The 22,722-nt window shown below is 47.5% G+C and overlaps 1 protein-coding gene across 4 annotated transcripts in view; it reads left to right on the top strand.

The window, feature by feature from the left end:
• The first annotated feature begins 3,602 nt into the window (after window positions 1-3,602).
• The window catches only part of LOC135048860 (uncharacterized), a 132,510-nt gene continuing 113,390 nt past the window's right edge, over window positions 3,603-22,722 (top strand). Inside the window, exons 1-3 of one of the 4 annotated variants that reach the window (XM_063955587.1) lie at window positions 3,603-3,997; window positions 5,793-5,859; window positions 5,996-6,222. The gene's annotated coding sequence lies outside the window, so the exon portion shown is untranslated. Of the gene's footprint in view, window positions 5,860-5,995; window positions 6,223-11,258; window positions 11,345-22,722 lie in introns of all 4 variants that reach the window. The other 3 variants (XM_063955586.1, XM_063955584.1, XM_063955588.1) reach the window with 3 other exon arrangements.

Below are 22,722 nucleotides of genomic sequence, written 5' to 3'. Positions count from 1 at the left end.
TCCCCGAGCGCCGGAGTTAGGATTGCTCACGGACGTGAGAATCCCTTTCATCACACTACGTGCGAAAGCGCGAGTGTGTGAAAGCTGGGTAGCTGAGGCTTTGTGCCGGTGATGACCATTCACCCAGCCGGTGAAGGTCGCAGCCACCCCTGGGGTATCCCCTGTTCCACCGGAAGAAGGGTCGATACCCCTTTGATGTAAACCCTTCTCTCCTCAGCTAGGTTGTCGGTCAGCTCCGAGAGGGAATCGCCGTGTCCGGATCCGAGTGAAGATTTCCAGGTCCGTTGAGGGTTCCGGTACCTGAAGGTGAGAGCGAGCGGCGCCTGGTGAGTACCGAGTCTACACCTGCACGGCAGCAGGCACCACCACACGCACCCGCAGGCCGCACCGCACCTCTCACACTTGGCGTAGTCGGCAGGATAAAAGAGACCGGATCACGGACACGATGTGGAACGCCACCAAGAAGACCTCCCTGCGGACGGCTCCGGAGAAGACTCACCCCCGGATGTGTGCGGACCAGAGCGACTGGGTGACGGTGTCTGGGGCAGACATCCTGAAGATGGTGCAGCGGTCGGTCCAGCGTGAAAAAGAAGAGCGCCGGGAGAAGGGGCGCAAGAAGGCCGCTGTGACGCCCTGCAAGAAATGTCGGCAAACAGGTCACTTTACCGACGAGTGTACTTGGCGAGAGACGTCCCCAAAGAAGGTGGTCCAGGAAGCGGACCGAAGACGTCAGAAGGGCCAAGCGAAGGAGTCCTGGTGTTTGCTCTGCGGAAACTACGGGCATGAGCACAACAGTTGTCCCTGGGACGAAGAGTCGAGCGAAGACGAGGTTGATTCCCGGTGTGAAAACTGTGGAGATCCCCGACATCTGCTCCTGGAATGTCCATGGACTGAAGACAGGACGGACTACGAGGCCACGGTGAAGAAGATGACGGAGTCTCGTCAGCAGCTTTGGGACCGGGTGGCTGCAGAGCCTGTGTGTGCGCTCTGCGAGGCGAGAGGACATGCGCTTCCCGATTGTCCGTGGAATGAAGACCGGATGATTGCGGATGGTCGCGCCCAGAGATGGGAGGAGGAAACCAGGGAAATGGAGCGGAAGGCCTTGCTTGAAGTTAGTTCGCAGGTGCCCATTTCCTCTGAGCCGGAACCAACGGGTGAAGATTCCCCAGTGAAGGAGGTGGACCAGGAACCCGTCTTGGAGAAGGTGGCAGTGGCCCTCCCTTGTTGGAAGTGTCGGCGACCAGGACATGCGGCCAGTGAGTGCCCTTGGGAAGATGCCGCGGACCTACTCTGTCCCAAAAAAGTGACCCCAGTAAGGCAGAATCCTTTCCCGCATGAAGCGGAGGTGGACGACTGGGAGGTGAAGAGACCACGCTGTGAAGAAAAGCGTGAAGACCCAGTGACTGAGACGTCCGGAATCTCCCCGCGATGGAACCGTCCACGACCAGGACGTGCGGAACAGGAGTGTCCTGGGTACCAAGAGATGCCAGCGGAAGCAAAGGAGTACGCTGAGGAAGTAACGATGCCAGCGGAAGCGAAGGAGTACGCTGAAGAAGTAACGATGCCAGCGGAAGCAAAGGAGTACGCTGAGGAAGTAACGATGCCAGCGGAAGCGAAGGAGTACGCTGAGGAAGCAGAGGTGCCAGCGGAAGCGAAGAAGTACGCTGAGGAGGAAAGTAATACCCCAGTCCAGGTATCGGAGGAGGACTCGGACTACGGTGAGCTGTCCGCCGACGAATCCCTCCCAGAACAGATGGAGGACGACTCTGGCATCGGAAGCGCCGACGAGAGTGACTGGCAGGATCGGGTGGAGTCATGCTCCCAGTTGAATGCCCTCCGTGAAGAGGAGGAGATAGTCCTGGAGCAAGAATACCTGCCAGGAGTGCCGAAATGGACCGACGTACGGGGACCGGACTGCGTTGCCGTGGGAGGACCCGTTCCAGAGGAAGAGATAGGACCTTTGGAGATGCCCCACGAGGAAATGCGACATGTTGTGGCTGTTGCCCGGGAGGAAACGGATGCCCCGGAGGATTCCGCTGTTGGGTGGTGGTCGATACCACACCCGGAAGACAGGGACGAAGCCACAGACGATATCGGAGGCCAAGAGTGGGTGACTGTTGTCCCCGTGGAAGAAGATTCCCCTTGGTGGCCAACGTCAAGCGACCGTGAGGAGATGCCACTCCCCCAGAGGATCCGCCGATGGAGGTCAGGACGCAAGAGGAACCCGGAGCTGGAGGAGGAAGGATGTGGGGTCACAGCTGGTCCAGGCTGGGCCCCCGAATGCACCCTCGCCGGAGGGACCTCGGAATTCCCTGACCCGCGGACAATGGGCGTCGTGAGGAACTTTGTAGGGACTACAAAGGAAAAAGGGGGGGGAAATGTAAGGATGTGCCCTGTGGGCACATCTGTGTTGTCCCTAGTTGGGGACAGCGCTGGGGCAGCTTGTCTGTCCCCAGCGCTGGGTGCGTGGCGGCGGCGGGTGTCCGGTGCAGGGATTACCCTTTTCCCTGCACCGGACCCCAGGCTGGAGGGTTTGAATGTTGGCGCCCTCCGGGAGCCAATCGCGGCTCCCGGAGCGGCAGCCAATAGGAGAGAGACGCGGCGAGCCAATCGGCGCTCGCCGCGTCATAGGCCCCGCCCCCGGCGTCTGACGTCAGACGCCGGGCGGGAGCCAGAGCGGAGGACGACGGCGCTGAGGAGCGGGAAGAGGAGAAGACGTCGCGGGCGGGAGCCGAAGAGGACAGCGCGCGCGCAGAAGAGCGCGAAGAAGGAAGAGGAGCCGGACAGGAAACAAGGACTGCGTGGAGGAAGACGACGACGGCCGCAGGGAGAGGAGCTCCGGTGGCCGCTGAAGAGGCCTGAAGACTCCAGCCCTGGGAAAGAAGATGTCCAGCGGCGGCTGGACGCGGCGATGCGACGGCGGCGCCGCTGGCCAGGACGGGCCAGCGGCCGAAGAGGGCACCGGAGGCCCCCGGGTTAGGTAAGGCCTCAGTGAGGCATCCTTCCCCCCTCCCCTTTTCCTCCCTAGACCACCAGGGACGGGCACTAGGCCCGAGGGGCACGTTCAGGCACTAGGCCTGTGGGGACATTAGAGGGCGCTAGGCCCTAGTGGATTTGTGGCCAAATTAGGGATATGAAAGGTGACCCTGGGCACAAGGCCCAGGTCACCCAACGGGCGGCAAGTTAGGCGGGCGCTAGGCCCGTGGGCAAAGTCAGGCCTCCGGCCTGTGTGCAGTTAGGGGGCGCCAGGCCCAGCGAAGCAGTGTTTTCCCCGAGGTGAGTAAAGGTGGTACTGGGCGCTAGGCTCAGGCCACCCTGAGAGTACGGTAGGTGGGTGAGCTGTGCGGTCCCCACTACTGGGTGTTCTGGGTCGGGTAGATAAAGGGACAGCACCGTTTTATGTTGTAACTCCGATAGTGTGTTATATGTTGTTACCGTGCAGGGCAAAGTGTATGTGTTGTGTAAGTTGTGCATAGTTGTGTTGCACCACACCCACAGAGCTAGTTTGAGGGCTCCGCTGTTGTAGATAGTATAGGGTGTGACACTAGGTCAGAGTTAGGCCCTGCACGGCTGTTTCTCTTTGCCTCCTTACAGGGACCTGTAAGTGGAGAAGATCGGAGTGCAAGACTCGTGACGGTGAGTAGCATCCGTGTACGTCTGTCCCTTGTTTGTCCCCGAGCGCCGGAGTTAGGATTGCTCACGGACGTGAGAATCCCTTTCATCACACTACGTGCGAAAGCGCGAGTGTGTGAAAGCTGGGTAGCTGAGGCTTTGTGCCGGTGATGACCATTCACCCAGCCGGTGAAGGTCGCAGCCACCCCTGGGGTATCCCCTGTTCCACCGGAAGAAGGGTCGATACCCCTTTGATGTAAACCCTTCTCTCCTCAGCTAGGTTGTCGGTCAGCTCCGAGAGGGAATCGCCGTGTCCGGATCCGAGTGAAGATTTCCAGGTCCGTTGAGGGTTCCGGTACCTGAAGGTGAGAGCGAGCGGCGCCTGGTGAGTACCGAGTCTACACCTGCACGGCAGCAGGCACCACCACACGCACCCGCAGGCCGCACCGCACCTCTCACACTTACACACAGACAAAAGATTCTAACTATTTAAATCACTGCATATGGGATGTTTTCATCTACAATATTTTTATTCTTTTCAAGTCATTTCTAGATTTTGTTTTATGATTGAATACCTTATTGTGCATTCTTTGTTAATATCTTGAATAATTGTAATAAGAAAGAACCAGTCTGTGTGGACAAAAAATAGTTTTCTTGCAAACTCAGAGCATGTGTAAGTCACATTACTAATTGTGTGCTGTTTTGTTCATAAGAGGTTAAATGTAGTCAGAGCATTGTACTGTCACGGAGTCTAACAGTTTCTTTTTGATATTATGAGCCTGTGAGTAATCAGTAGTGGATGGAGCTTGAAGAGGTGGCAATTAATGTGACAGATCTGATGATCTTGGATTAAACCAGAATTCCATTTCAATTCTGTGCTACAGCATACCAATGATTCCCTATCTAGGGCTTTAAATTTGTCTGGCTGACATTACTTAACTGCTTTTTAGCATCATCGCTTCTCTAAGGCTAAGCAGCACATTGCCTTGTTGGACACTCTTACAGCAGTAGGATTAATCACAATATGCTCTCTGCCTGAATGCTTGCTCTTGAGAACAGCGGTAATTCATACATTTGTGCATAGCACAGGGGATGGGCGTCAAATTCTGTAATGTAGTTGTTTCAAAGACATTCCTCAGCTGGTTCTGTGAAATCCTAGGACGCAAAGCATGCCAGGCTTGTCTGAAAGCTAATTACATGGTTCAGTCTGGTTGTCCTACGATAAAAGTGTATCTTTTCAAATGACTTGAAACAGGTGTTCTACATTTCTCAAAGTTAGAGAAACAGTCTGGCAATAGTACTGGAAGGGTGATAGGCTGCGGATGATGAGAGTTTGAAGCAGACTGTCAACCCAATAATTTAACCACTGTGGTGTGATCAAAATATCAAATAAACATTTATCTAGTAGTCTCGTTGTAATTAAACTTCCAACTCATTCCTCAAAGTAAAGTAGCAGAAGCCATCTTTTCCTTTATACTACAAAATTGCCAGCTGGTGCTGAATTGGTCTCAGATGTCACTGTAATGGTGGTGACATATTAAGGTAACATGTAAAAGATCTTGATGGTGGTATGATCACCAGTGGATGGCAATTCATAGTTGGGTTTGGAAAATTAGTAGCACATGTTCGCCATTCATCTTTGATGATCAGGGCCATAGAGAGGTTCACCGGGCCTAGGTACTGTATGGGGGGCGTGGTGTAATTGAGTGCATAGCAATGCCTCCAGCCACAGGCGCATGCTCTGGGGGGGAAAGGGGAATCAGTATCCTGGCTCCAGAAAGTAGCACCCTCCTCCTCGTTGTCAGCATCTTCCCAGTGATATGTGCACTAGAGAGCAAAGATGTCACTGTGAAGATGGCGCCACAGAAGGGAGATGCGCATGCCAGAGCCAGGTAAGATTACTGTGAGGAGGGGGGCGCAAAAAGCCTGGTAATTAGTACCTGTTCTACCACCCTCGCGGCGGCACTGTTGAAGATTGCTCTTCACTGCTCTTGTTCGCCATTCACCTTTCAGGTTCGTAGTACATGACATGTTTACAATTAGCGATCCAATCATTTTTTATTTATTTTTTAAATCAAGATTTAAATAACATTTTAGGAAAATAGAAAAACCAATTTAAACATGTTTTAATAAGAATTTAGTCTACTGTGTGAGTATGAAGTTTGCTGTTTGCTTTTGAGGTTCACCGTCTGGAACGTCTAATGTTTTCCACCCGTTTTGTATATGTGCCAGCCAGCTCTTCCACAGGTGAGTCGGCTCAAACGTGGTGCAACAGGAATAAACATTTTTGAAGCTGTTCAGCTTTCATAAATATAGCTACATTTTTAAATCAATCAAAATTTGAGATATTCAGGTGACTTTTCCCATTTTTGTACTTTTCAAGATAAAATATACAACCGGTGTGAGAATCCCTGAGCGCTGGTAAATAAGGAAACAAGTGAAGCCCCAAAGCTTTGTCACCAAAGTCATTCCTACAAATTTTGACTGATTCTGAATTAATAAGGAAATGCTTTTTCACGGGGACACTGACAACAGATGGAGAAGACAGTGCCCATTCCTTGGGACATGGCTCACTACTACTTAATTGTCTTGAATTTAGTGCATCACAGGGTAAGCCCTCCTCAAATCGTGTTTTCCTATATTGAAGAGACCCCAAAGTGACTTTTCCATGGCCACAGCAAGGTTACACTAATGCCAGAAACTTTGTCACTGTCACTTTGTGTCTTTAATCACTGAACTACTGAGACACGTCTCATCAATATGGAGGAGATAGAAGTCTAGATACATCAACTTGAATTTTTATATGTGTGGACAACATTCTCTTAATTAGATTGGCTTGCCCATTGCATATGCATATAATGTCTGCAGGCTACTTCAGAGGGGACTGGGTGCTGAGGGTGTGGCCACAGGAGGAGGTATGGGTACACACTGTAGTTCCGTACTTATCTGTGGTGTGTGCTGCACACGCCGGTGGTCATGGTCACGATATGACAAGGGCATAGCTGTCCAGTGTGTTGTACTTATTTTCATCATGTACTGCTACGCCAAAAATGCTGGGGGGGAAATGAATTGCAAAATATATGAAACAGAGACGTGAGATGCAATAGATTATACAGCACTCTCCTAGCTCTGAATTCTGTGTTCTGCGAGAATTTGTAGAATTTCTAGTTTCACTAATCATTGCCTATTCCGGCTTCTAGCAAACGAGCAGTAGTACACCTGGCAGGAAGGCACAACAAGTGCATTTTACTGCTTTTACATTTGTTCTAAATCAGTTAACAAGAAAAATGTGTGAATATGAATTCCAAGAGCAAACTGAAAGAAACACATTCCTTATGTGGATCGTACTAAACTGAATCACAAAACATGGACTAGGAGTTAACAGAGTCAGCATGATACTGAGCGCCACCCTCTAATTATACATAAGGACCTGGTTATAGGCTCACAGAAGGATTTTCAAAGACCGAAAAACAAAACAACAGACTGAGTCAGCGTTCAGAGGAAGGAGTGGTGTTGTGGCAGGTCTTAAGGAGTTATTACTAATCTCTTTCATTGAAGTGCTAACATATCTACAGTAGGTGTTCTATATAGTAATCTCAATATGATTTTTTTTAAAGAGGATTTATGACCAGGGGCAGGTTTCTTTCTTATTAACTAGATACTTAGAACCGAAAACCTAATTAAAATATTCTCCTGCCCCCTCCATTCATCAAGGAAAGGAACTAATAAAAAGCATGTCCAGTATGCTAACAGCTCATTGAGCTCCTCTCTGTCACCGCCGCCCCTCGTACCTCACTCGGGAACTCAGGGTTCCGTGCTGGGCTAGACTGGAGCTTAATTCACTGATGTAGAGCAGGGAGTCAGCGCTGTGGAGGCAGATAACTGTCCAGTCAGCAATCAGCATGTCATTCAGGATGATTAGCATGTCAGTTGCTTTCCTGGTTGGAGCCTCTCCCAGGGATGCTTTTTCTTAGCCAGGAGTTTATATGGTTAGCTACTGCTAGTTGATGTTATTATTCTGCATAATGTATACATTATTATCACGTTAAAGGGTCAGGTTATATGGAGGCCCCCTCTGGATATCCAAGGCTAATATACAGTCATTCATTGTTCATATTCGCAGGTGTGAGGATACTGGGTTTATGTGTATGTTATTCTCACAGATTGTGGGTTACTGCTTTGAGAAGAGCGTCAGTGATGGTATCCCGGTTCCTTTATGAATCTCTTGATCATGTCAGGAAAGACACAATAGTTACAAGAAAACTTTATTTTACACAGCACGCAATACAGTAATGCAAAAACAGTTACTACAACTATAGACACTATATACAGATATGGCAGTAGTATTAGCCACACTCTGAGAGCCCTCCACCCCTATCAGGGATCCCTTCAGTACAGAAGGTATGGCAAAGGTATGTGTCTTGACACTGTTAACAGTATGGTTTATTGAGGACAGTAGTTAAGGCCATATTCACTGTGTTACACTGGTCATAGCATGAAGCGAAGCTTGCAGTGGAGTGAGGTTGTAGCAGGTCACCAGCCAATGTCTGTAGATGTAAAAGGTAGTGGTGCAAGGTTTCTGGAACAGTGGTGAAAGCAGGTAAATGGCAGGATCTCTCTGGAGCTAAGAGGGAGACGTCCATCTGCCACTGTCACTCTACGCAATAACAAAATGTCACTCTACAGCAGCCAGTAAGGGAGTGAAGCTTCCTTGGAGGAAAAAACTTGAAGCATGCGTAGTAGCGCATTTCTATACCTAGGCCAGCTACCACAGACCAAAGAACACAGAGTCTCTGGTGTAGCGTATCTTTAAAATGACATAAATCACCTGATAAGAGGAGGTGGGGCTGAAATGACACAATTATCATAGAATCATATAGTCCCCGTCCCCTTCCCAAGAACCGCTATTACCGACATTTTTCTATCCATACTGTTCATGGTACCTACAATTCTATCCATACAGTCCCGGAGAATAGGTAAATGCGATACATAGCACATATAATAGCGATATATATAATATATATAATATATAATAATATATATAATATATATAATAGCACATATAATTTCCTTCCGGCCTATTACAGACATATTGTGTATACAGTATGAATAGATATCAATTGGAGCATACACACAGGACCATGATAGTTAATTTTAAATATTATATTCTCTAATGGTATTCTCTCATTAATATAATCCTTAATTACAATTTCACACATGTACAGTAATATAAAACCATTCAGCATAGATGACACAATACATTATCAAGTGTCCTCTTGTACTGTATGTATGTATACCAGGTACCATAACAGTCCCCATGTAAACCATTATTATTAAACTGTGCAACATTACAGTACTTTATAGTCCATACAATATACAATCCTTTACAGTAATTGAAATATCACTCTTCCCATAATAAGAATTTTTCTATAACCCATGGTCCCAATATTCCCAGGTCTCTATATTCCATTATCTGATAGAATCTAAGTAGGGGGAGAAGGGAGTTAATACTTGTTGTTTCCTGGGGATGAGGTCCAAGAAAAAGAGACAGTGGAGTGCTGAGTTTGTGCTCAGGTCGGCACTCCTAATGTCCTTTTCTTCTTACATGAGTGCAATCTAAATGTTGGGACTTTTGGAATTGTGTTAAATTATTTACTCTTTACTTATTATTTCATTGAATTATTTGATGAAACTGTTATAAATGTTCAAATGCTATAAATTATTAAATGACTTGTTGAAATAAGGGATGATCAAGGGGGGTCATTCCGAGTTGATCGCTAGCTGCCGTTGTTCGCTGCGTAGCGATCAGTGAAAAAAACAGCTAATCTGCGCATGCACCACAATGCGCACGCGCTTCGTACGGGTACGAAGTCCATTGTGGTTTTGCAGTGGTTCTAGCGACGATTCCAATCGCACAGCCGAAAGCAAAGAGATTGACAGAAAGTGGGAGTTTCTGGGTGTCAACTGACTGTTTTCTGGAAGTGTTTGGAAAAACGCAGGCGTGGCCGGGCGTTTGCTGGGCGGAAATCTGACATCATTACCGTGTCACTCGTTGCACCAATCATCGCACAGGATAAGTAACTACAGGGCTGGTCTTGTTTTGCACAAAATGTGTTTGTAGGCGTTCTGCTGCACAGACGTTCGCACTCCTGCAAAGCAAAAATACACTCCCCAGTGGGCAGCGACTATGTGTTTGCACGGCTGCTAAAAACTGCTAGCGAGCAATCAACTCGGAATGACCCTCATTGTCTCTTAATGGATATGGTGATTTCAGCAATTCCCTTCCACCTGTCAATTTCTATCCAGCAACTATTCACTGTTATACCTGTAACTGCAAATTGTGACTGCAACCAGTCTACAATTAAAGCAACTGCTTAAAGCTGTGTTTTATGGAACTACTTCATTAACTTACGACGTAGTAAAGACAAAGTTTGGGACAAGGGACTTGCAGTGTGCGCCAATTAACTATGATGGATACTATGGTTTTTTTATAAATTAAAAAAAAAACTGGGAGAGTGAGGCATAGTGCTCGCATTACAGCACATAAAGAGAGGGGTTAAGTGTTCGAAGGAAAATGTAAAGCAAAAAATATGGAGTGTGTCCGTATTGGGTAGGTATTCCTGATGAATCTGCTCATCTTGACTTTTCCCACTCTGTACATTAGGCATTGTTCTTGAACCCCCTCTTATCTTCATGCTGCAATGATATGTGCTGAATAAAATTATTGATATTTAAAATCATACTTATCATCCGTTATTTCAAGCCAGTTACTATGGGCCTGATTCATTACTGATCGCTTATGCGATCCTTGTGCATGTGTAGAACGGGTACTGCGGTTGCGGTGCACATATGCGAATGCCTCTACCTGACTGACAGGCAGAGGCGTTCGCAGGGTGGGATGGGGTGAGGGCATCCAGCATTCAGGAGAACGGGGGTGACGCTCCCGTTTTCCAGTCGTGGCGAGGCCAAGGGCTGTGTGGCGTATACACTTTCCATGGCCTTGCAGTCCCTTTAGCGATGGCAAGGCTGAGTTAACTGAATCTTACTCAGCCTGCCGTCGCAGATGAACTTCGCGAGCGATTTTCCTCTAATATGCGATTGCATCACAAATGCAGTGAGTAGGTGGTATGCACTTCCTCCTGCATTTGCATTGCTAAGGATTGCAAATAATTTGCAATCTCTAATGAATCAGGCCCTATATCCACAATAGGAAAATAAAAGAAATGTTTAGAAGCAGATCATTTTGTACTGTGTAGAATGGATTATGGGGGTAAATCCAAGTTGATCGCAGCAGGAAACTTTTTAGCAGTTGGGCAAAACCATGTGCACTGCAGGGGGGACAGATATAACATTTGCAGAGAGAGTTAGATTTGGGTGGGTTATTTTGTTTCTGTGCAGGGTAAATACTGGCTGCTTTAATTTTACACTGCAATTTAGATTGCAGATTGAACACACCACACCCAAATCTATCTCTCTCTGCACATGTTATATCTGCCCACCCTGCAGTGCACATGGTTTTGCCCAACTGCTAAAAAATTTCCTACTGCGATCAACTTGGAATTACCCCCTATATTCCCCACTCTTCCACGTGGTAATTATATGTTCATGTTTGCTATGAATTTATAAGTAACATAGTAAGTTTGCAGTTTTGTTTCAGAAATTGTGACTATGAAAGAAATGCTCCCTGATCATTCTGTGATCCACAAGAGATGTGACAATGAGCTGGCCGCTGGTTAGTCTTAACTCGAAGAACGTTCTCCATGCAGACGGTCACTGGCAAACAGAGCACAGTGCACTGCAAAAGCCATCATTGCTTTTTGTTTTTTGAGCTTGCATTCTTTGTGTATAAAGATATAATTTGGGTGGACATTGGGCAGATCAAGTTGAGTGTTAACCCTAAAGGTGACCATACATTAGGACGACCAGCATCCTTACTATTTCCCCTGCAGCTCTCCCGGCACCTCCCAGGCAGCTCCAGGAGTACAATAGATCTTTAGGTCAGGAAAAGTACCTAATGATCTATCGTACGACCTGTGAATCACCGCTTCCCAGATCGCCTGATCTTATGTGCAGCACATAAGATCAGAGGATCAAGCATACGACCCGCGGGACCACGCATAGGATCAACATCGTTAGAGAAATGCAAACAATTTGCACTTTCATTAAAGATATATTGGTCCGATATATCGATATCGCGCGCATCGGTCCGATGGTCTTTCTGGTGTGTAGGGGGCTTAACAAAATCAGCCCCACAGCTAAATCTGAGAGCAAGGTAATTAAAATATTAAAAATATACTTTACTCCATAAAGTAGTTTCAATTATAACACGAGTCAAACAAACACATAATCAGTGATAATTTGGTAAATATCTGTCATAAGGGAGGGGCACATGGTAAATGGCTCACAAGCCTCCTCAGACTAGCCACAAGATTGGGCACAATTGTGCGTGATATTGGCTTACACATGCCACATCTTTCAATAGTTGAGTTTTTTGGCAGTCAAAAGGAGGTGTAATCACAGGAAATTAACTAATTTCTCAGTTATATTGGGAAAGCAACACACATATTTCTGCGGCTGCTTCTTGCAAATGATTTTAACACTGGGTTCGATTTAGTTCCTGTGGCTAATCCGGAAATATTGCAATGTACCAATGTTCAGTACATTGCACATGTGCAGTATGGGTCCTGCGTCATCGCTCACAAACAGCTGCAGACATCAGGAGATTGACGGTCTGCAGTCATTTGGGGATGGGGAGGGGGTGGTGATGGTCTCCATTTCACAAAACAGAGCTGTGTGTCTGTCTTTATACAGAGATTTCCTGGACTCAGCAATGGAGCTACAGTGGCCAGTCTGCGTAACCTCAGTGTTGACAGCTGGCCGATATAGTAGCAGGAGATTCAGGGCTACGTCCTCCTCGGACTCAGCAGAGGTTCAAGTTAGGATATGGTGCGCTCTGTACCTGTCTCCTTCTGTGAACCAATCTATGGGTGCATCCCCTAGTGTCAGACCTCTAGTGCCAAGAGTCACTCGGAGGCAGAGTTTTTTGATGTAGGTTCCTGTTCCTCTATGTAGCAGAGAGTGTGAGGAGAGGGTGACACACAGAGAGACTGAGAGACAGAGTCCTGTGTGTACAAGTGTGCAGAGCTGAGACTGGGATCAGATCTCAGCTACAGAGACTCACAGTGTTCCAGTGCATGCATCCCAGCTCCAGAGCTGACACTGAGCCGGGCACCGCATCATCTTCTCTACAGAGGGAGTCAGACTGCACAGCTGTGCAGTCCTCCTTCCTTCACCACCACAGACATCTCCTGATAAGTACCGATACCTAATGCTGTTACCTTGTGCAGGGCCGGTGCTAGGGTGTTCGGCGCCCTCCTGCAAACTATACATTTTGCGCCTTTCTACAAGAACAGATGTGGCCAAACTCATCCAACCCGCAAACAACTACATTGCGCATAAGACTAGCTGTGGCCAATTCGCAGGAGTGTACACACCATGCAATTGTATGGATCGCAGGTGAATGCACACTCACGCATACCCACGGGCAAGCTTATCATGGCAAACAAATCCTGTTTGCTGAGAAAGCAGAGAGTGAAAAGAGAGGATGACAGGGAGAGGGTGAGAATCAGAAGGAGGTGATTGGCAAAGGGTGAGAATCATAGGGAGACAGGGAGCGATTAACAGGAGAAAGAGGTGATGGGTAGAGGAGTGGGTGACAGGGAGAGGGTGGCAGGAGAGAGAGGTGATGGGGTGAGGGGTGGGTAACAGGCCGGGCCGCCTGAGTTTATTTTATTTTAGTAAGCAAAAATAAATTTTGGCACCCCTTGAAGGCGGCACGTGCCACAAAAGGGGTGTGGTCTTACAAGAAAGGGGTGTGGCTATACAATTGTACCCCCAAGGGTACAGGGCCTGGGAGATGGGGGATGACTGAAGCAGGGGCGACAGGGAGATAGTGTGTGACTGAAGCAGGGGCGACAGGGTGATAATGGGTGACTGAGACCGGGGGGAGAGGGAGATAGTGACAAGGGACATTACACAGGGAGCAGGTGCACACTGACACACACATACATAGACATTGTGCAGGGAGAGCTGGCAGCCATGCAGAGGGACAAACCATTTCACCTCTGTTATGGGGCTGCTACAGCTTCTTGCCGTCACCACACGCTGCACTGTTCCCTCTCCATGTTTCTGGGCATCAGGGGAGGGCTGCGATGCAGGGGGAACTGTGTCCCGGAAGGGCGGGCGGTCGCGGTGCTGTAGAGAGTGAGTTACGATGACTCACTGTCTGCAGCAGCGCCCTCTACTGTCTGGCGCTCTATGCGGCTACGTAACCCGCATATGCGCCGGGAGGGAGAGAGTGACAAGAGAGAGGGTGAGAGTGAGTGGCTGACCAGAGAGAGCGAGAGAGAGAGGTGTTGCAGCGGGTGATAGGCACCCCCCAATGACTAATTAAGCAATTTTCCATTTATCATAGTCTTTAATTACCTTATGCAGAGCTGCCTCTCCTCCGATTCTATTTTTCTACTCCAGCAAAAGATCTTTCAGGGACCGGCTGGGCACAGGAAAGCTACATACTACCCCGTAACGCCTCCATGCACACTACACTGCAGCCACTGCCCTGAAGCTCCCTCCCACACACTACACTACACTGCACCCCACACACTACATCGCCGCTACCCTGCGCCTTTCTCCCTGCATAAACTACACTACACTTACCGTCTCTGGCTGGCTTCTTTCTTCATGCAGGAGTTGGTTCAACGGTCAGAGGATGAGCAGCCTGAAACAGAAAACAGCGGACCGCCGGAGCAGGCAAGTATTCCTTTTTTTTTTTTTTTTTTCCCCACCACTGGGTTTCCTCCACATAACACAATGACATGCCCCCCAACCCCAGCACACATTAATATTACACTTACACTCCCCCCCCTCCCCAGCACACACATTATTACACCTACACTCCCCCCCCCCCTCCCCAGCATACACATTATTACATTTACACTCCCCCCCTCCCCAGGACACACATTAATATTACACTTACACTCCCCCCCCTCCCCAGCACACACATTATTACACCTACACTCCTCCCCTCCCCAGCACACACATTAATATTACACTTACACTCCCCCCCCTCCCCAGCACACACATTATTACACCTACACTCCCCCCCCCCTCCCCAGCATACACATTATTACACCTACACTCCCCCCCTCCCCAGGACACACATTAATATTACACCTACACTCCCCCCACCCCTTCCCTGCACACACGTTAATATTAGAGATGTGCACTTGAAATTTTTCGGGTTTTGTGTTTTGGTTTTGGGTTCGGTTCCGCGGCCGTGTTTTGGGTTCGACCGCGTTTTGGCAAAACCTCACCGAATTTTTTTTGTCGGATTCGGGTGTGTTTTGGATTCGGGTGTTTTTTTTAAAAAACACTAAAAAACAGCTTAAATCATAGAATTTGGGGGTCATTTTGATCCCAAAGTATTATTAACCTCAAAAACCATAATTTACACTCATTTTCAGTCTATTCTGAATACCTCACACCTCACAATATTATTTTTAGTCCTAAAATTTGCACCTAGGTCGCTGGATGACTAAGCTAAGCGACCCTAGTGGCCGACACAAACACCGGGCCCATCTAGGAGTGGCACTGCAGTGTCACGCAGGATGTCCCTTCCAAAAAACCCTCCCCAAACAGCACATGACGCAAAGAAAAAAAGAGGCGCAATGAGGTAGCTGTGTGAGTAAGATAAGCGACCCTAGTGGCCGACACAAACACCGGGCCCATCTAGGAGTGGCACTGCAGTGTCACGCAGGATGTCCCTTCCAAAAAACCCTCCCCAAACAGCACATGACGCAAAGAAAAAAAGAGGCGCAATGAGGTAGCTGTGTGAGTAAGATAAGCGACCCTAGTGGCCGACACAAACACCGGGCCCATCTAGGAGTGGCACTGCAGTGTCACGCAGGATGTCCCTTCCAATTAGCCCTCCCCAAACAGCACATGACGCAAAGAAAAAAAGAGGCGCAATGAGGTAGCTGTGTGAGTAAGATAAGCGACCCTAGTGGCCGACACAAACACCGGGCCCATCTAGGAGTGGCACTGCAGTGTCACGCAGGATGTCCCTTCCAAAAAACCCTCCCCAAACAGCACATGACGCAAAGAAAAAAAGAGGCGCAATGAGGTAGCTGTGTGAGTAAGATAAGCGACCCTAGTGGCCGACACAAACACCGGGCCCATCTAGGAGTGGCACTGCAGTGTCACGCAGGATGGTCCTTCCAAAAAACCCTCCCCAAACAGCACATGACGCAAAGAAAAAAAGAGGCGCAATGAGGTAGCTGTGTGAGTAAGATAAGCGACCCTAGTGGCCGACACAAACACCGGGCCCATCTAGGAGTGGCACTGCAGTGTCACGCAGGATGGCCCTTCCAAAAAACTCTCCCCAAACAGCACATGACGCAAAGAAAAAAAGAGGCGCAATGAGGTAGCTGTGTGAGTAAGATAAGCGACCCTAGTGGCCGACACAAACACCGGGCCCATCTAGGAGTGGCACTGCAGTGTCACGCAGGATGGCCCTTCCAAAAAACCCTCCCCAAACAGCACATGACGCAAAGAAAAAAAGAGGCGCAATGAGGTAGCTGTGTGAGTAAGATAAGCGACCCTAGTGGCCGACACAAACACCGGGCCCATCTAGGAGTGGCACTGCAGTGTCACGCAGGATGGCCCTTCCAAAAAACCCTCCCCAAACAGCACATGACGCAAAGAAAAAAAGAGGCGCAATGAGGTAGCTGTGTGAGTAAGATAAGCGACCCTAGTGGCCGACACAAACACCGGGCCCATCTAGGAGTGGCACTGCAGTGTCACGCAGGATGGCCCTTCCAAAAAACATTCCACAAACAGCACATGACGCAAAGAAAAATTAAAGAAAAAAGAGGTGCAAGATGGAATTGTCCTTGGGCCCTCCCACCAACCCTTATGTTGTATAAACAGGACATGCACACTTTAACCAACCCATTATTTCAGTGACAGGGTCTGCCACACGACTGTGACTGAAATGACGGGTTGGTTTGGACCCCCACCAAAAAAGAAGCAATTAATCTCTCCTTGCACAAACTGGCTCTACAGAGGCAAGATGTCCACCTCATCATCATCCTCCGATATATCACCGTGTACATCCCCCTCCTCACAGATTATCAATTCGTCCCCACTGGAATCCACCATCTCAGCTCCCTGTGTACTTTGTGGAGGCAATTGCTGCTGGTCAATGTCTCCACGGAGGAATTGATTATAATTCATTTTAATGAACATCATCTTCTCCACATTTTCTGGATGTAACCTCGTACGCCGATTGCTGACAAGGTGAGCGGCGGCACTAAACACTCTTTCGGAGTACACACTTGTGGGAGGGCAACTTAGGTAGAATAAAGCCAGTTTGTGCAAGGGCCTCCAAATTGCCTCTTTTTCCTGCCAGTATAAGTACGGACTGTGTGACGTGCCTACTTGGATGCGGTCACTCATATAATCCTCCACCATTCTTTCAATGTTGAGAGAATCATATGCAGTGACAGTAGACGACATGTCCGTAATCGTTGTCAGGTCCTTCAGTCCGGACCAGATGTCAGCATCAGCAGTCGCTCCAGACTGCCCTGCATCACCGCCAGCAGGTGGGCTCGGAATTCTGAGCCTTTTCCTCGCACCCCCAGTTGCGGGAGAATGTGAAGGAGGAGATGTTGACAGGTCGCGTTCCGCTTGACTTGACAATTTTCTCACCAGCAGGTCTTTCAACCCCAGCAGACTTGTGTCTGCCGGAAAGAGAGATCCAAGGTAGGCTTTAAATCTAGGATCGAGCACGGTGGCCAAAATGTAGTGCTCTGATTTCAACAGATTGACCACCCGTGAATCCTTGTTAAGCGAATTAAGGGCTCCATCCACAAGTCCCACATGCCTAGCGGAATCGCTCCGTGTTAGCTCCTCCTTCAATGTCTCCAGCTTCTTCTGCAAAAGCCTGATGAGGGGAATGACCTGACTCAGGCTGGCAGTGTCTGAACTGACTTCACGTGTGGCAAGTTCAAAGGGCATCAGAACCTTGCACAACGTTGAAATCATTCTCCACTGCGCTTGAGACAGGTGCATTCCACCTCCTATATCGTGCTCAATTGTATAGGCTTGAATGGCCTTTTGCTGCTCCTCCAACCTCTGAAGCATATAGAGGGTTGAATTCCACCTCGTTACCACTTCTTGCTTCAGATGATGGCAGGGCAGGTTCAGTAGTTTTTGGTGGTGCTCCAGTCTTCTGTACGTGGTGCCTGTACGCCGAAAGTGTCCCGCAATTCTTCTGGCCACCGACAGCATCTCTTGCACGCCCCTGTCGTTTTTTAAATAATTCTGCACCACCAAATTCAAGGTATGTGCAAAACATGGGACGTGCTGGAATTTGCCCATATTTAATGCACACACAATATTGCTGGCATTGTCCGATGCCACAAATCCACAGGAGAGTCCAATTGGGGTAAGCCATTCCGCGATGATCTTCCTCAGTTGCCGTAAGAGGTTTTCAGCTGTGTGCGTATTCTGGAAACCGGTGATACAAAGCGTAGCCTGCCTAGGAAAGAGTTGGCGTTTGCGAGATGCTGCTACTGGTGCCGCCGCCGCTGTTCTTGCGGCGGGAGTCCATACATCTACCCAGTGGGCTGTCACAGTCATATAGTCCTGACCCTGCCCTGCTCCACTTGTCCACATGTCCGTGGTTAAGTGGACATTGGGTACAGCTGCATTTTTTAGGACACTGGTGACTCTTTTTCTGAGGTCTGTGTACATTTTCGGTATCGCCTGCCTAGAGAAATGGAACCTAGATGGTATTTGGTACCGGGGACACAGTACCTCCAACAAGTCTCTAGTTGGCTCTGCAGTAATGATGGATACCGGAACCACGTTTCTCACCACCCAGGATGCCAAGGCCTCAGTTATCCGCTTTGCAGTAGGATGACTGCTGTGATATTTCATCTTCCTCGCAAAGGACTGTTGGACAGTCAATTGCTTGGTGGAAGTAGTAAAAGTGGTCTTACGACTTCCCCTCTGGGATGACCATCGACTCCCAGCAGCAACAACAGCAGCGCCAGCAGCAGTAGGCGTTACACGCAAGGATGCATCGGAGGAATCCCAGGCAGGAGAGGAATCGTCAGAATTGCCAGTGACATGGCCTGCAGGACTATTGGCATTCCTGGGGAAGGAGGAAATTGACACTGAGGGAGTTGGTGGGGTGGTTTGCGTGAGCTTGGTTACAAGAGGAAGGTATTTACTGGTCAGTGGACTGCTTCCGCTGTCACCCAAAGTTTTTGAACTTGTCACTGACTTATTATGAATGCGCTGCAGGTGACGTATAAGGGAGGATGTTCTGAGGTGGTTAACGTCCTTACCCCTACTTATTACAGCTTGACAAAGGCAACACACGGCTTGACACCTGTTGTCCGCATTTCTGTTGAAATACTTCCACACCGAAGAGCTGATTTTTTTGGTATTTTCACCAGGCATGTCAGTGGCCATATTCCTCCCACGGACAACAGGTGTCTCCCCGGGTGCCTGACTTAAACAAACCACCTCACCATCAGAATCCTCCTGGTCAATTTCCTCCCCAGCGCCAGCAACACCCATATCCTCCTCATCCTGGTGTACTTCAACACTGACATCTTCAATCTGACTATCAGGAACTGGACTGCGGGTGCTCCTTCCAGCACTTGCAGGGGGCGTGCAAATGGTGGAAGGCGCATGCTCTTCACGTCCAGTGTTGGGAAGGTCAGGCATCGCAACCGACACAATTGGAGTCGGACTCTCCTTGTGGATTTGGGATTTCGAAGAACGCACAGTTCTTTGCGGTGCTACTGCTTTTGCCAGCTTGAGTCTTTTCATTTTTCTAGCGAGAGGCTGAGTGCTTCCATCCTCATGTGAAGCTGAACCACTAGCCATGAACATAGGCCAGGGCCTCAGCCGTTCCTTGCCACTCCGTGTGGTAAATGGCATATTGGCAAGTTTACGGTTCTCCTCCGACAATTTTATTTTAGGTTTTGGAGTCCTTTTTTTACTGATATTTGGTGTTTTGGATTTGACATGCTCTGTACTATGACATTGGGCATCGGCCTTGGCAGACGACGTTGCTGGCATTTCATCGTCTCGGCCATGACTAGTGGCAGCAGCTTCAGCACGAGGAGGAAGTGGATCTTGATCTTTCCCTAATTTTGGAACCTCAACATTTTTGTTCTCCATATTTTAATAGGCACAACTAAAAGGCACCTCAGGTAAACAATGGAGATGGATGGATACTAGTATACTTATGGATGGACTGCCGAGTGCCGACACAGAGGTAGCTACAGCCGTGGACTACCGTACTGTGTCTGCTGCTAATATAGACTGGATGATAATGATATGAAATCAATATATATATGTATGTATATATAATATCACTAGTACTGCAGCCGGACAGGTAGATAATATATTTATTAGGTAATGATGACTGATGACAGACCTGCTGGACACTGTCAGCTCAGCAGCACCGCAGACTGCTACAGTAAGCTACTATACTATAGTAGTATGTACAAAGAAGAAAGAAAAAAAAAAACCACGGGTAGGTGGTATACAATTATGGATGGACTGCCAAGTGCCAACACAGAGGTAGCTACAGCCGTGGACTACCGTACTGTGTCTGCTGCTAATATAGACTGGATGATAATGATATGAAATCAATATATATATGTATGTATATATAATATCACTAGTACTGCAGCCGGACAGGTAGATAATATATTTATTAGGTAATGATGACTGATGACGGACCTGCTGGACACTGTCAGCTCAGCAGCACCGCAGACTGCTACAGTAAGCTACTATACTATAGTAGTATGTACAAAGAAGAAAGAAAAAAAAAACCACGGGTAGGTGGTATACAATTATGGATGGACTGCCGAGTGCCGACACAGAGGTAGCTACAGCCGTGGACTACCGTACTGTGTCTGCTGCTAATATAGACTGGATGATAATGATATGAAATCAATATATATATGTATGTATATATAATATCACTAGTACTGCAGCCGGACAGGTAGATAATATATTTATTAGGTAATGATGACTGATGACGGACCTGCTGGACACTGTCAGCTCAGCAGCACCGCAGACTGCTACAGTAAGCTACTATACTATAGTAGTATGTACAAAGAAGAAAGAAAAAAAAAAACCACGGGTAGGTGGTATACAATTATGGATGGACTGCCGAGTGCCGACACAGAGGTAGCTACAGCCGTGGACTAACGTACTTTGTCTGCTGCTAATATAGAGTCTAGACTGGATGATAAATTATTGATAATGAGATGAAATCAATATAATATCACTAGTACTGCAGCCGGACAGGTACTATATATATTTATTATGTAATGACTGATGACGGACCTGCTGGACACTGTCAGGTCAGCAGCACCGCAGACTGCTACAGTAAGCTACTATAGTAGTATGTATAAAGAAGAATGAAAAAAAAAAAACCACGGGTAGGTGGTATACAATATTATATATATATATATATATGTACACAATGTCCGGCACTCCAATACTAACTTGAAACACGCCCGGTGCCCTCACAGCCAAATGAAGATGAATAGAAGATAATAACAGGCGGCACTCACAGCTTGATAGACACTGGTAAATAAACGGCCAGACTCCGTGAAGAAAGATCAACGTTTCAATTTATAAAATTGTCGTCAGGATACATATAAATACAAATAGTCTCACCTTATATCCCCACTGATGTGAACATTTCTCCCGCCCGCCGGAGCGCCAGCGCAGGACGCCGAGGCGGGACGCTATCTGATGACGTAGCGGCTGACAGCCGTTACGTCCACACCAAACCCATCACCATAGTGACCATCTAAACAAAGTAAAACGCTGCAGTCAATTGCGGTACTTAGCAATAAAGCCTCCGTGTAATAATAATGAGATCTAATAAGAACACATATAGGCTTGTTCGAATATTTTAACAGGGATTATCCTTTCTTAGAAACATATAAGATATAACCTCCATATAAAAAACATCACATTAAAGGAATCTCATAAAAGAAAAATAGATATAATCGATCATATAATACTATTAAGCATAAACCAACATTTGCAATCATGAATATGCCTGAAACTCTTCCCTTATCCTGTTTTTAGGAGTTGGCCTCTTTTCTGTTCAGGCATATTCATGATTGCAAATGTTGGTTTATGCTTAATAGTATTATATGATCGATTATATCTATTTTTCAGTATACCATATGATCATAATGATCCTCTTTTGGAACTAATGTCACTAATACTGGTGGTTTTCTTTTATGAGATTCCTTTAATGGGATATAAGGTGAGACTATTTGTATTTATATGTATCCTGACGACAATTTTATAAATTGAAACGTTGATCTTTCTTCACGGAGTCTGGCCGTTTATTTACCAGTGTCTATCAAGCTGTGAGTGCCGCCTGTTATTATCTTCTATATATATATATATATATATATATATATTATATACAATTATATATATATATATATATATATTAAACTGGTGGTGATTGATTATTAAACTGGTGGTCAGGTCACTCACGTTGCAACTTGCAACTAGTACTCCGAGTCCTAAGCAGACAATCACAAAATATATTATTATACTGGTGGTCAGTGTGGTCACAACAATGGCAGTGTGGCACTGACTCTGGCAGCAAAAGTGTGCACTGTACGTTATATGTACTCCTGAGTCCTGCTCTCAGACTCTAACTGCTCCCCACTGTCAGTGTCTCCCCCACAAGTCAGATAATACAATACACTTACAGTCACACTATCTAATCTATATCACTTCAGCAAGTAGTATAGTAGTATAGTAGTACTCCTCCTAATAATGCTCCCCAAAATTACTACTACTGTGTCTCTCTCGTCTCTACTGTGTCTCTCTCTTCTCTAAACGGAGAGGACGCCAGCCACGTCCTCTCCCTATGACTCTCAATGCACGTGTGAAAATGGCGGCGACGCGCGGCTCCTTATATAGAATCCGAGTCTCGCGATAGAATCCGAGCCTCGCGAGAATCCGACAGCGGGATGATGACGT

This window comes from Pseudophryne corroboree, chromosome 2 (assembly GCF_028390025.1).
Source record: "Pseudophryne corroboree isolate aPseCor3 chromosome 2, aPseCor3.hap2, whole genome shotgun sequence".
NCBI lineage: Eukaryota > Metazoa > Chordata > Amphibia > Anura > Myobatrachidae > Pseudophryne > Pseudophryne corroboree.
The sequence above is the reverse complement of the archived record's forward strand: the minus strand, read 5'-3'. Positions and strand labels throughout refer to the sequence as shown.